The 12,864-nt window shown below is 37.3% G+C and overlaps 1 protein-coding gene across 26 annotated transcripts in view; it reads left to right on the forward strand.

Annotated features, from left to right (window-relative positions):
• LOC117421380 (receptor-type tyrosine-protein phosphatase delta-like) overlaps nucleotides 1–12,864 on the forward strand; it is a 607,967-nt gene that overhangs the window by 222,358 nt on the left and 372,745 nt on the right. For all 26 annotated transcript variants that reach the window (XM_059030127.1, XM_059030157.1, XM_059030132.1 and 23 more), the window contains one exon: nucleotides 11,738–11,782. The gene's annotated coding sequence lies outside the window, so the exon portion shown is untranslated. The remainder of the gene's footprint in view (nucleotides 1–11,737; nucleotides 11,783–12,864) is intronic.

Genomic DNA, 12,864 nt, shown 5'->3' on the forward strand with positions numbered 1-12,864 from the left:
CAACACATTTGACAGTCAACACATAAGAGCAATAACTGAAATGTTTACAAAAGTCAATATGTTACTAAAATAAATACAGTAAATAAACAGAACTCTTTGATTGTGCGAATGTTATTAGCCTTTCTTATATACAAGTCAGTGCTGATCAACATACTGTAAGAAGTCAATGCCTAATCAGTATTTAATGTGCCCATATTTTAAATTGTGTATCTCTTACTGTGGAGAAACATGGTGTACTTAGAGAGAACCAGCAATTAGAGGGAGCTGTCGGTCTCAGGAGTATTTGTACTGGATAAGCTGCAAGTTTCTATGACTAGACTATTGGAGTGTCTGATAATTGGAAAATGTATCTTGTTGGGACTCAAAACAGTTAATGAGAGGCAACTGATAGTCTTGTAATCCAGTGAGTACACTACTTTAATTGTTTTGCTGTTGTGATTTAGGTATATTCAATTACAGTTACATATTATTATTTGGAATTATAGTTTAAACCGCACTGCACTAAACCTGTTATAAGGAAACCTGTAGATGTCTGACTATTATTTCTTCTTTGGTACTTTTTTCTTTTCTGAAAAAAATAGTGCTGATGACAATTTACAAAATCGTTGAGAATCTAGTCCTGTTGGTTGCATATACAATAAGGTCCGCAGATATACACCACAACATTGGCGACTTGTGGCTTGAAAAACTGGTGGGGCACAGCCCCCCCCCCCCCCAAAAAAAAAAAAAAAAAAAATACAAAAAAAAACTAAACTGTGCTCAAACCCGATGCCCGATTTTAACAATTTTTATGTAAACATTGAGCTAGCTTATTAACAATACCAGATCTTTCATCACAAACAGTTCTACGCCAGATTGTGACAAATCAAGAGAGCTGCAAACAACACTTTACAGGCAAGGGTCTCTTATCGACAGGCAGCTGCACCTGCACTAACCTGAGTGTTTGAAATGGAAGGATCGTCACACTCTCGTGCTGTTAATAACATTCTGAACTACAGAAATCAGGTTTGGTTTCTGTTGATGTCTCTGGCGTTGGTGGCTTAGCTTTTTTGTTGTAGAAAAACTCCAAACGTAGCTGTCTTTTTGCCATTTTAACAGGGCTTAAATTCACTCAGTTTTTAGCACATATATTTTCGCTGACTGAAAAAGTGAAAGTCTCACACGAGAACAAATATAACAGTGAAGGGTCTTACACTCTTTGGTTATGTTATTAAGTTTTGAAAGTTTGAAATAAACTGCGCACTTGCGTATTTTTAAATAATAAACCCTGGCAAAAGTGGCGTTGCCAGGATTTTTTTTCGGGAGAGGGTGGGAATGGTAACTTTTTTAAGGTGAGTAGTCACAGTGGTGCAATTGGCAACCTGATTTCTTATTAGTGCATTGACGTTTTATTTTTGAAAAAAAAAAATATATATATATATATATATATATATATATATATATATATATATATATATATATATATATATATATATATATATTAACAGAAGATCCAATACCCAAATATACACTGTTGTGCAAAAAAAAGATTCAGTTTTGAACACTTCCGATTAAAAACAAAAAAGGAAATACAAAGCAAAGGAGTTGAACTTTTCAGATTTCAAGTTCACATTATGATAATAAATAAAAATAACTATATATAATTTCATTTGTACTTATGGTTTTTCATTTTTGTTAACTAACATTTGGTGTTCAAAGCAAAGCAAACCATTTTATTTAATTTCACAAATCCTGACTAATTTAATTACCGTTTGACTGACGCAGGAACTTGTGCACACAGTTGCATTAACTACATTGTATAACTACAGTGCCTTTAAAAATAAAAGAATACAAAAATATTTAAAAAAATGTACGAACAGCTGATCCAACAAAAAACTTTGGCGATTGACAGCAAATCCAGCCACTCGTTTTTATGGTATCACACTGCACTGACATTCGCTAGCCTATCAGGCTTTGTGGAGCTGACAGACGCGCTGTAGCCTAAACAAATAATCAGAATGAAAACGAATAGGCAACCGAACTCAGGAATTGAAACAGTTTTGCCGTTTCTCTCTCGAGGCGAGTGCATTCTACGTAAATACATAGGTTACTATTACATAGCAGATTTCCTCTACCCCATCTATGTGTGTAGTAGCTAGGCTACATAGCATATACAGTAATCATAGCCTATATGTTACATGCATCTGTGTGTGGGGTTGAGCGAGTGCAGCTTGCTTATGTATTCTCATTGGTTGATAGCAACGTGGTAAATAAAAAGTTCACTCTGTGAGCGAAAAGAAAAATCAGCGCTGCCCATGCCACGTCCTCCCCGCGTCCTTTGTGAACACACAGGTAGACTATAATGGGAAGCAAAAAATATAAGAATATTGCAATTTCTTTATTTCTTCCACATGTTTCAGTGTGAACGACCCTAATGTATTGGCTAAGCCACTGCCTGGCAGAAAACTGGGGGGGCACGTGACCAGACGTGCCCCCCCTACGCGTCGCCACTGCACCACAATGATCATTCAGAGAAATCTCAAATTGCATTTTAAGATATCTTGAAATATTTAGAGATATGTAAGTCATTTGCAGATAGCTTTATATCTTTAAATGAATAGGAGATATTTTTATATCTTTAAATGAATGAGCTATCTGTAAATAACCCCTTTTGAACATATCTTAATTTCATTTTGAGATACTAAAAATGAAATAAAGATATCTCAAACTGATTTACAGATGTCTTTAAATAATGGTTTTGCTAGCATGGTACGCCAAACTGTCATTTAGAGATATCTCAAAACAACTTCCCATTCATTTAGAGATATCTCCAAATAATTTATGATTTCCATTACACGAGAGTAGATGTTAAAACTTCATGCTGATTTGAAGTCGGCTCTCGCCAAGATAAGCACCAACTAAGACGTAGCTTTACACAGTAAACTAATGTGATCCATATGTGTCTCCATCCATTTGCGCTTCCTTCCATTTTATGATGTAGATATCCTTCTGTCTGGTGTTAATGGCTAAAGTGTAATGCTGGCTCCAGGGGATCAGCTTATTTTGCCTCCCTGGCGCATCAGCACACACAACGGCTGCGATGCTGGCTCCGGGGATCAACCACATCGCGGCCTCCCCAGCGTATCAGCATGACAATCGTCTGGATTGAGCTAAGTAGGGTACATCTCTAGGGTCTTCAAGTGGGCACCTTCCATCCTCAGTGTTTCGTCGACTAGCCCACGACACCTCAAGAGGGCTCGACGGTGATTCTGGCGTCCCAGCATCACCCCCCTCCGTCCCCCACTCAACTCAGCCCAGCTTACTTACCTGTACATCAGCAGTAGCTAGGCTACATAGCATATACAGTAATCATAGCCTATATGTTACATGCATCTGTGTGTGGGGTTGAGCGAGTGCAGCTTGCTTATGTATTCTCATTGGTTGATAGCAACGTGGTAAATAAAAAGTTCACTCTGTGAGCGAAAAGAAAAATCAGCGCTGCCCATGCCGCGTCCTCCCCGCGACTATAATGGGAAGCAAAAAATATAACAATATTGACTTTGTTCTGCTCTTCTCCATTGCTTCTTCAGCTGTCTCCTTTCTCTAACTAAGCATTCAATCTCCTGCTGCCGTCTAGACTTTCCAGGAATAGTTTGTACTTTTTCTTTCCTTTTTTCAACTCCAAACCTCTTACTTCCATATGCGTAGATGATGTCCCCAAATTTATCCAGCTTCTTTTCAACTGTTCCACTTAATCTTTCCAATGCAAAGCAGAGATCTGTGTTTACTGTGTCCCATGCAGTTTTCTCACAAGCTCTTGGCCATTTAACTCCAGGCTTGTGCCCGTTGAGGTTCTTTTCTCTCTTTTGCTGGTTTGTCTGACCGGGTTCACAAGGATCATTAGGTTCATCACTAACTGTGTCCATGCAAGTCTTCCTCACATCTATGACAGGGGTGCTGATATCCTGCGAACTGTGGTTTGCTTCCTGTCGCTGGATTTCATTCGACTGACTTGAGTGACTTCGTAAGAAGTACATCCAATGCGAGGCCCTTGTCCCTTCTCCCTCAAGCATTTCATTCTCCCTTGATGAATCTTCAAACCCCTGACCGTTGTCGCCTTGCTCCAGCTGCTGACACAAACCTGGAGTTCCATGTCTTTGCTAACTGCATATCTTGAACTAGTCTTTTGTGAAGTACTCTCCATACTCATATCCGTTATCGTTCCTAAGTCGTTAACCGTGTTGTCCAATGTTGAGTCATCTTCCGCCCCCACTCTCGCAGACTCTAGGGGTATTTTTCTCTTTAATTTCTTAGAAGCCTTGGGCGGGTGTCTCCAGCATCCTGTAAACACAGAGCTGGATACTGCCGACAAGGGTAGCTAACCCTTACCAGCCCCAAGCTTGAAATAATGAAATAATAATAGCTTGAAATAACTTCCTGTTCATTTAGAGATATCTCAATCATTTTAAGATATCTCGAAATAACTTCCTGTTCATTGAGTGATATTTCTAAGTCATTTAGAGATATCTCAATATGAACAGGAAGCTATTTCAAGATATCAATCAATCAATCAATATTTATTTTACATAGCGCCTTTCATAGTGGACCACCATCACAAAGTGCTTTACAAGATTGTGAGGAACAATGCATAATACATTAAATACAGTGAAATACAGTGAATAGTACATTAAATACAAAAAGTAAAAATATCTAACTGACTTCCTGTAAAAATGATCTATGTTTTGAATGGATTTGTCTAAATGAACAGGAAGTTATTTAGAGATTTCTCTAAATAAGCAGGAAGTTTTTTCAAGATATGTTTAAATGATTTAGATATCTCTAAATGTTTAAAGATATCTCAAAAACATTCTTATTTAAAGCTCCATTTAAATATATCTGGAAATTGTTTTGCGATATCTCTAAATGTATTTTAGATCTCTTAAAATGATTGAGATATCTTTAAATATTTGAAAATGTCTTCAAATATTTTGAGATATCTGGACATGATTGATATCTTTAAATATTTAGAGATATGTATAAATTAGCTTGAGATATCTCTAAATCATTATTTGGCTTGCCATACACATTTCATATTTTTGTAGTACTGTTGTGTTGCAATAAGAATCCAAAGCACATGTATTTTTGTTGGTTCAGTAACTGATTTTTCATTTACATCGTCTACAAGCTTGCAGGGGCATTGCTGAATATGATAATGTATTTAGCAAGAAATAGCCTGAGAGAAATCTCTCCACACAGTAAACAGTAATTCTTGAATAACACATAATTCAAATTTGTTTAGCTGCTTTAAGGATAATTTAATGCAAGCTATTCTCATTCATTCCCATAACCTAAGTGTTATACTTTGTAATAATTTGATTCCTTTCAAAACAACCAAAATTATCTCCAGGCAAATGAAAAAGTATGATTTTGGTATTCTGATGACAATTTACAATATCTTTGGTTACAAGTAAACTGTATTCTGGCTATGCATGCTGGCACAGAAAATGCAACTTTCTTCTGAATTATTTTGAGGTTCAGTTGATCTTTGTCTCCAATTTGGATTTACTGTGAGATTAACCCCTTTACAGCCAAGCGTTTTGTCATACATGTCATCCCAGATGTCATCCACAATGTCAGTTTTTTACCACAATGTCTTTAAAGTGCTATAAAGATTGTATTTCCAGATTCATGCCAGAATACACGACTACATTTTCACCCTGTCAAAACTTTATTTTATATTCTGCCTCCAGTAGGTATTATTTCAATTTTTTTAATGAAAATTTGAAATCGGCAATTAGACAATTATTTTTTCTCATTTTCTCCCTAATTTGGAAAGCCCAATTCTTTTTTTTTTATTATTTCAACCCGGCTCAACCCTGCCACCCCCGCGCTGACTCGGGAGAGACGAAGACGGATACATGCGTCCTCTGAAATGTGTGCCGTCAGCCGACCGCTTCTTTTCACTCTGCAGGCTCGCCATACAGCCACCTCAGAGCTACAGCGTTGGAGGACCACGCAGCTCCGGGCTCGCCATGCAGCCACCTCAGAGCTACAGCGTTGGAGGATCACGCAGCTCCGGGCTCGCCATGCAGCCACCTCAGAGCTACAGCGTTGGAGGTCCACGCAGCTCCGGGCTCGCCATGCAGCCACCTCAGAGCTACAGCGTTGGAGGACCACGCAGCTCCGGGCTCACCATGCAGCCACCTCAGAGCTACAGTGTTGGAGGACCACGCAGCTCCGGGCTCGCCATGCAGCCACCTCAGAGCTACAGTGTTGGAGGACCACGCAGCTCCGGGCTCGCCATGCAGCCACTTCAGAGCTACAGCGTTGGAGGACCACGCAGCTCTGGGTAGCTTACAGGCAGGCCCGCAGGCGCAGTCCCCTGGGAACTCTCGTCCACTGTTGGCAGTGGAATAGCCTGGACTTGAACTGGCAACCTCCAGGCTATAGGGCGCATCCTGCACTCCACGCAGAGTGCCTTTACTAGATGCGCCACTCGGGAGCCCAACAAGAACCCTTTTTTTTTTTTTTTTTTTTTTTTTTTTTTAAATCAAGACTGAACTGATTCAATTTCTTCAGCAATATCCTTTTTGTAACGAGGTGACCAGAACTGAACACAGTAGTCTAGATGAGGTCTTACTAATGCATTGTAAAGTTTAACATTACTTCCCTTGATTTAAATTCAACACTTTTCACTATATATCCAAGCATCTTGTTGGCCTTTTTTTTAGTTTCTGCACATTGTCTAGATGAAGACATTTCTGAGTCAACATAAACTCCTAGATCTTTTTCATAGATTCCTTCTTCAATTTCAGTATCTCCCATATGGTATTTATAATGTACATTTGTATTGCCTGCGTGCTGTACATTACACTTTTCTGTACTAAAGGTAATTTGCCATGTGTCTGCCCAGTTCTGAATGCTGTCTAGATAATTTTGAATGACCTTTGTTGCTGCAACTGTGTTTGCCACTCCTATTTTTGTGTTGTCTGCAAATTTAAGAAGTTTGTTTACTATACCAGAATCTATGACATTAATGTAGATTAGGAATAGCAGAGGACCTAATACTGATCCCTGTGGTACTCCATTGGTTACCTTGCTCCATTTTGAGGTTTCTCCTCTAATCAGTACTTTCTGTTTTCTACATGTTAACCACTCCCTAATCCATGTGCATGCATTTCCTTGAATCCCTACTGTGTTTAGTTTGAAAATTAATCTTTTAAGCTGGACTTTGTCAAAAGCTTTCTAGAAATCTAAATAAACCATGTTGTATGCTTTGCAATTATCCATGTTCAATGTTGCATCCTCAAAAAAATCAAGCAGATTAGTTAGACACGATCTCCCTTTCCTAAAACCATGCTGACTGTCTCCCAGGATACTGTTACCATATAGGTAATTTTCCATTTTGGATCTCATTATAGTTTCCATAAGTTTACATATAATAGAAGTCAGGCGTATTGGTCTGTAGTTACCTGGTTCGGTTTTGTCTCCCTTTTTGTGGATCGGTATTACGTTTGCAATTCTCCAGTCTGTAGGTACAACCCCTGTGTCAAGAGACTGTTGCATGATCTTAGTTAGCAGTTTATAAATAATTTATTTAATTTCTTTGAGTACTATTGGGAGGATCTCATCCGGCCCAGGGGATTTGTTTATTTTAAGAGCTCCTAGTCCCTTTAACACTTCTGCATCTGTTATGCTAAAGTTATAACTGGATAGGAGCAGGTCGACATATGGGGCATGTTGTCCAGATCCTCCTTTGTGAAAACTTGTGAAAAGTAATAATTGAATATATTTGCTATTTTTTTCTCTTCATCTATGATGTTGCTATTTGTATCTTAGACATTTTACTTCCTTCTTGAATGTTCTTTTGCTGTTATAATATTGGAAAAAGTCTTTTTGGAATTGGTTTTAGCCCCCTTGGAAATGCTTGTTTCTATCTCTCTCTTGGCCTTTCTTTTTACATTTTTAGGGAGCGTGTCTTTGACTTGGAAAGGGAGAGTACAAGAGACTCAGAAAGGAAGATTTTTCAGAAAACTAAAAACTTTAAAAGCCTAGAACTAGTGGGAGAAGACTCAGTGAACGCAGTAGCTAGCTACATTGAGAGTAACAACTCTCAGACTACAATACTATTAAGGCAGGACTAAATAAGACTGTTAAAATGTAAGGCTGTAGTTAATGCATACCCCATAAGATGATGATGTGAGTCTGTGAGAGAGTGACAGCTGCAGCACCAATCAAAGCCAATATATTCAAAGAAAACAGCCAATCAATCAAGCATGTAAGTAAACAGAGACAGGTCTGCAAAGGGCTTGACTGTCTGTTGGTGCAGTTTAACCCTTTCACGACTAGGCATTTTTCAATGGGATGCTCCCCTAGGACCAGGTGTTTTTTTTGGCTGTAGTTGACACTCTTCCTATTGAAATTCTCTAAAAATCTTTTTTTTTTACAGTAGCATCTTGGAAATGGTGTCCTTGTTTCAGAACACTCTGGGGAACATTATAAAGTACTTCAGAAACCATACAAACTTAGCTTTTTTTTTTCAACACAATATTTCTTTTTTTTTTTTTTTAAGTATTTTTTATTATGTATTCTACTTGGAGATACAAATATAAAAACGTGTTATTCTGTGTCCCAAGGGACCTTACAATACTTCCTTAAAGTTTTGTTGAAAAATATTGATGTTTGGGCAAATTACAAGACATTGTTTCACCTGAGTGAGTGCAATGACATAATATACCTTTATTCTCAGGGTCTTTATAAACACACACACACACACACACACACACACACACACACATATATATATATATATGGCAGCTCCAAAAGTGGGGTTAAGTTCAGTCAATCTGCCTGCCGTTTTGGATTTCAGGTCTGATTGGTAGGCTGAATTTTTTCTTCACATTATGCAATTATATATGTCACAATTGCCTGCAGCTTTCGTACATCTAATTATAATGTTTGAGAACCCTCGTTTGCACTGTCTCTGCTCCCTTTTTGCAAATTTATGCAGGAACGCCCATAATTACATATTCCTCTACACTTGAACTGCAAACAGAGACTGCTGCCGCAAAGCATTCCCTAAAAAGTTGCAAATAGCATTGTGCTTGTTTAGTACATTTCACCCATGACTTCCAACTCATTTGTAACTGGTTTGCAACTATTGCAACATGCGCAACTCTTTAGTACAGCTGCCCTTTAGTTTTTACAAAATTACTCAAAACGTATCACACATTCACAACTTAGATGTAAATGCAATGACAACCTCACAACTCTTGACTATACTGGACTAGATGGCACCCAGTTGTACCAATACTTGCATCTACACCCCACACACACACACACATTTCAAAGCACCCACTGGCAGAAACAAAAGCCGACACAAATGACGTTCCCATGTTCTCCCTTTCATTTGATGTATAATATAGCATTTGTTGACCCAAGTTTTTGTGGATGTTCTACAGATTAATTTCATGTCTGAGTGTATAGTTCATTGAGATCCCATACTTGAAGTGTTCAGACCAGGATTATCGAAATTACTCAATTCTTACATTAACTTGGAAGACTGCAAATCAATTGTAGATGATCAAGCATTTCATTTCTATTATATTACCAGCACAATTCATCATCTGCTAATCAATGTTTACAAAAAAAGCTCATTTATTTTTTGTATGAGATAAATGCCCTGGGTTTTACAGAAGGAAAGGTGTTCAATAACATCGAAATACGAGTAAGGGCAAGCATGTTTAATGCTGAATTTCTAGCTCAAAAGTCTGGGGTATAAAACAAAATTCTATAACTCCTTTCTTAAACATAATTAATTACAGTAACAGTCAAAGACATTATTTTGCTGTTTTCAGAATAATACAATTAACCAAATTAGTTTTTTTTTTGATTTCCCATGAATGTATTGATATTGTGAACATAACTAAAATCATCCATGCAAGATTATACATTGTATAAAATTGTGTTTGTTACTTTATTGCGTGCATTTTTTAGAACAGCTTTATAAATGTTGATAACTTAGTATGATTGTGCTACTTTGATAGTAAAATGTGATATTAGAAAACATTCTATGTACTCTCTGTTGTAAACACCCTTTCTATTAAGGCCACATTCTTAATATATGGATCTCACAGTACCACAGAATGCTTTACCTAGATTTACTTTGAACGTGTAATGATTCCTCGGGTACCCTTCCACTAAGAAAACTTTGAGGAAAATAGTCTGGAAAATGATAATAAAAACACACATAATAATAAGAGAAAAAATGAATAATTCTATTAAACAAGTAACTTTTTACTTGTTAGAGTTTCTTATAGATTATCTTACAGATAACTGAATGGAACAATATTACTGAACTGGCTGCATCTCTCTGTGTCGTTGGAAAGACACTGAGCTCCAGTCAAGCTGGCAGACTGTGGATTGGCTGATATGACAGTGGTTGATGCAGGATTGCTTCCATTTGTAGTTATTATTATTATTAATTTCTTAGCAGACACCCTTATCCAGGGCGACTTACAATTGTATAGTTGCACAGCATTGATTGGCTGGTTTTGAGGCACAATACTAATTGAATGATTCAGTGGATAATAAAATACATTTGTACCAAATGTGTCTTTGTTTAGTGTTTGCTATCCATTAGATGTGAACTACATTTTCATTATGGCAAGTCAAAATGAAAAAGCCAGTACATGCGCAGGTTAATTTTAAATTTGATTCACAGCTGCCGATGCCATCTGATAGAAGCCTGTTGATCTGGAAGCTGATTGGGTGTTGGTATTGAATAGTTTTCTAATGTAGAATAGTGTTCATTAACCTTTATACAATTTTGTTGTATGTTTTCATAAGGGCTTCACAAACCATTGGTTGGCAGAACGGACTACACTGAAATTAAATATAGTGTGGGTAATTTAGCTTGTCATTACTTCTATTTGTAGGTGTTCACAGTACACACATAAAGTATTTTGATTTAGTTTTTCAAAGTTTTATTTTGTTTTTCGACAGCACAGATGAAACAGTTGTATTGTCCCCTGAATAAAGGGATTAGTCTTTCTCAATATGACATTCAAAAACCTAAGACATCAATATTGGCTTTCTGCTTGTCAGTTGACCCCGTTGTAATATTTTTCAGGTCTACGAGGCTCATACATTACTGTTAACAGGGATAAAGGAAAGCTAACCACAGGGAGGGTTCAGCTTCAGAGAGTTCCAGGATGCAGGAGTCTGTGCTTGTCATAACTTACGTAATATATAGATGTTTTTTTTTTGTTTCCTGGAAGACATGAGGTATGCACAGGAATTAGTTCAATGACATAGCCAGGCGGGCAGGTGGCAGACAAGCATTTTATTTTAATAAACAGTACACATACTGTATACAGTACGTGTATACAGACAGCTGGATAAATACAGTATGTATACTTTTTCTGTTTCTCTGTCTCAAGAAAAAGGTTGAAAGATTCAAATAAATAAAGCATTTTAGAAGCAATGCTAAAAATGTTTAATCTGGATATTATGAAAACGTCTGAGTATTTGCGTGAAAACATTTGCAGGGCAGACTGCTGTTTCAGCTGCTTAAGCCAGGTGTAGTTACATATTGCCTCCTTTTTTTGTCACTTTGGGCATTTAAAACAATTTCCTGAGCTTCACAATCACATCGGAGATGCAATTGCCTTTAATCTGGTGAACTTTATTTTGCAAACATCTTGACAAGATGTTAAATGGTCATTTAACATCAATTATGTTCTGGTTTTGTCCCCAGTTCTCTGTCCTGAGACGACAACAACAGGATGTACCTTGGGGGAAGGTAAGGCTTTTTAAAATGGACTGGTACCACCAGGCTGTTTGTACATCTAACGCAACAATATAAGCAACAATCTGGTTACCATTGCAATTACCCTTAACTCCTGTTGGAATATTGGCTTCCATAGAAAAGTTAGTCATAGTGCAGTGTAGGATTTAGAGCATTGCAGTGCCAATATGTTTCAATTCTCCTTTCTAGGCTTCATTTTCCATTGCTAATCCAATAAGTCACCTGTCCTGAGGTATGCACTTTTACAAACTATAGCACAGTAATAAAAAAACCTAAAAGTGCAACTTCACTGGGAACAGGGGAATCAGGAGATCTTATCTGGCATGAAGGCCAAGTGAAAAGAGCATTTCCATTTCAGAACCAAGCAGACACTGAGAATCACTACAGTAATACAGTTCACTTTGGCAGGGCAATGTTCTCCTCAGTATATTGGCTCAGGCAAATAGCTGCAAGGAATATTTGCAGAGCTGTTAATTATATTTGCAGTAGACTCCCTTGGAAGACAGTGTTTTTAAAAGAACAATATAGTGCCTGGCAGATGTTTTATAATCAAGGGATTAGCAATATCCTAATATTGTCTTGAAGCGTGTTCCCTGAAGTAAGGTAATTGGTCAGGAGTTAACCTGAAATCCTGAAAGAGTATTATAATTTTACAATTGTATCTATGTATTTTGTTTTATTTATTTAATTTGTGTTTATTTGCCATGGCCTCAAATAGTTTTCATTCAATGGCCATTTGAGTTAAGAGTGTATTTTTTGTTTTTGTAGTATTAGAGTAGTTATAGAGTAGTTTTAAATCTGTAAATACAATTGTTCTGTTGGTTAGCTCCCTAAATTAACACCTTCAGTTAAAGAGAAAATTGAGCGGTTGTTCAAATGGTTTCTTCTTAAAATACATTTGAGAGTGACTCAAGTATCACGAGGAAACTGACCATTTGGATGACCAGATCCAACCTGCCGTTCACCTCATTGCAAAAATAAGAAAGTTAGCATAGTTAGTTATGTGTGGGACACATATGTCCCTTGTACCTTAAAGGGTTAAAACACTAAGAATAGATTCATTGAAGAAATAGTGT

Source organism: Acipenser ruthenus, chromosome 1 (assembly GCF_902713425.1).
Source record: "Acipenser ruthenus chromosome 1, fAciRut3.2 maternal haplotype, whole genome shotgun sequence".
Classification (NCBI taxonomy): domain Eukaryota; kingdom Metazoa; phylum Chordata; class Actinopteri; order Acipenseriformes; family Acipenseridae; genus Acipenser; species Acipenser ruthenus.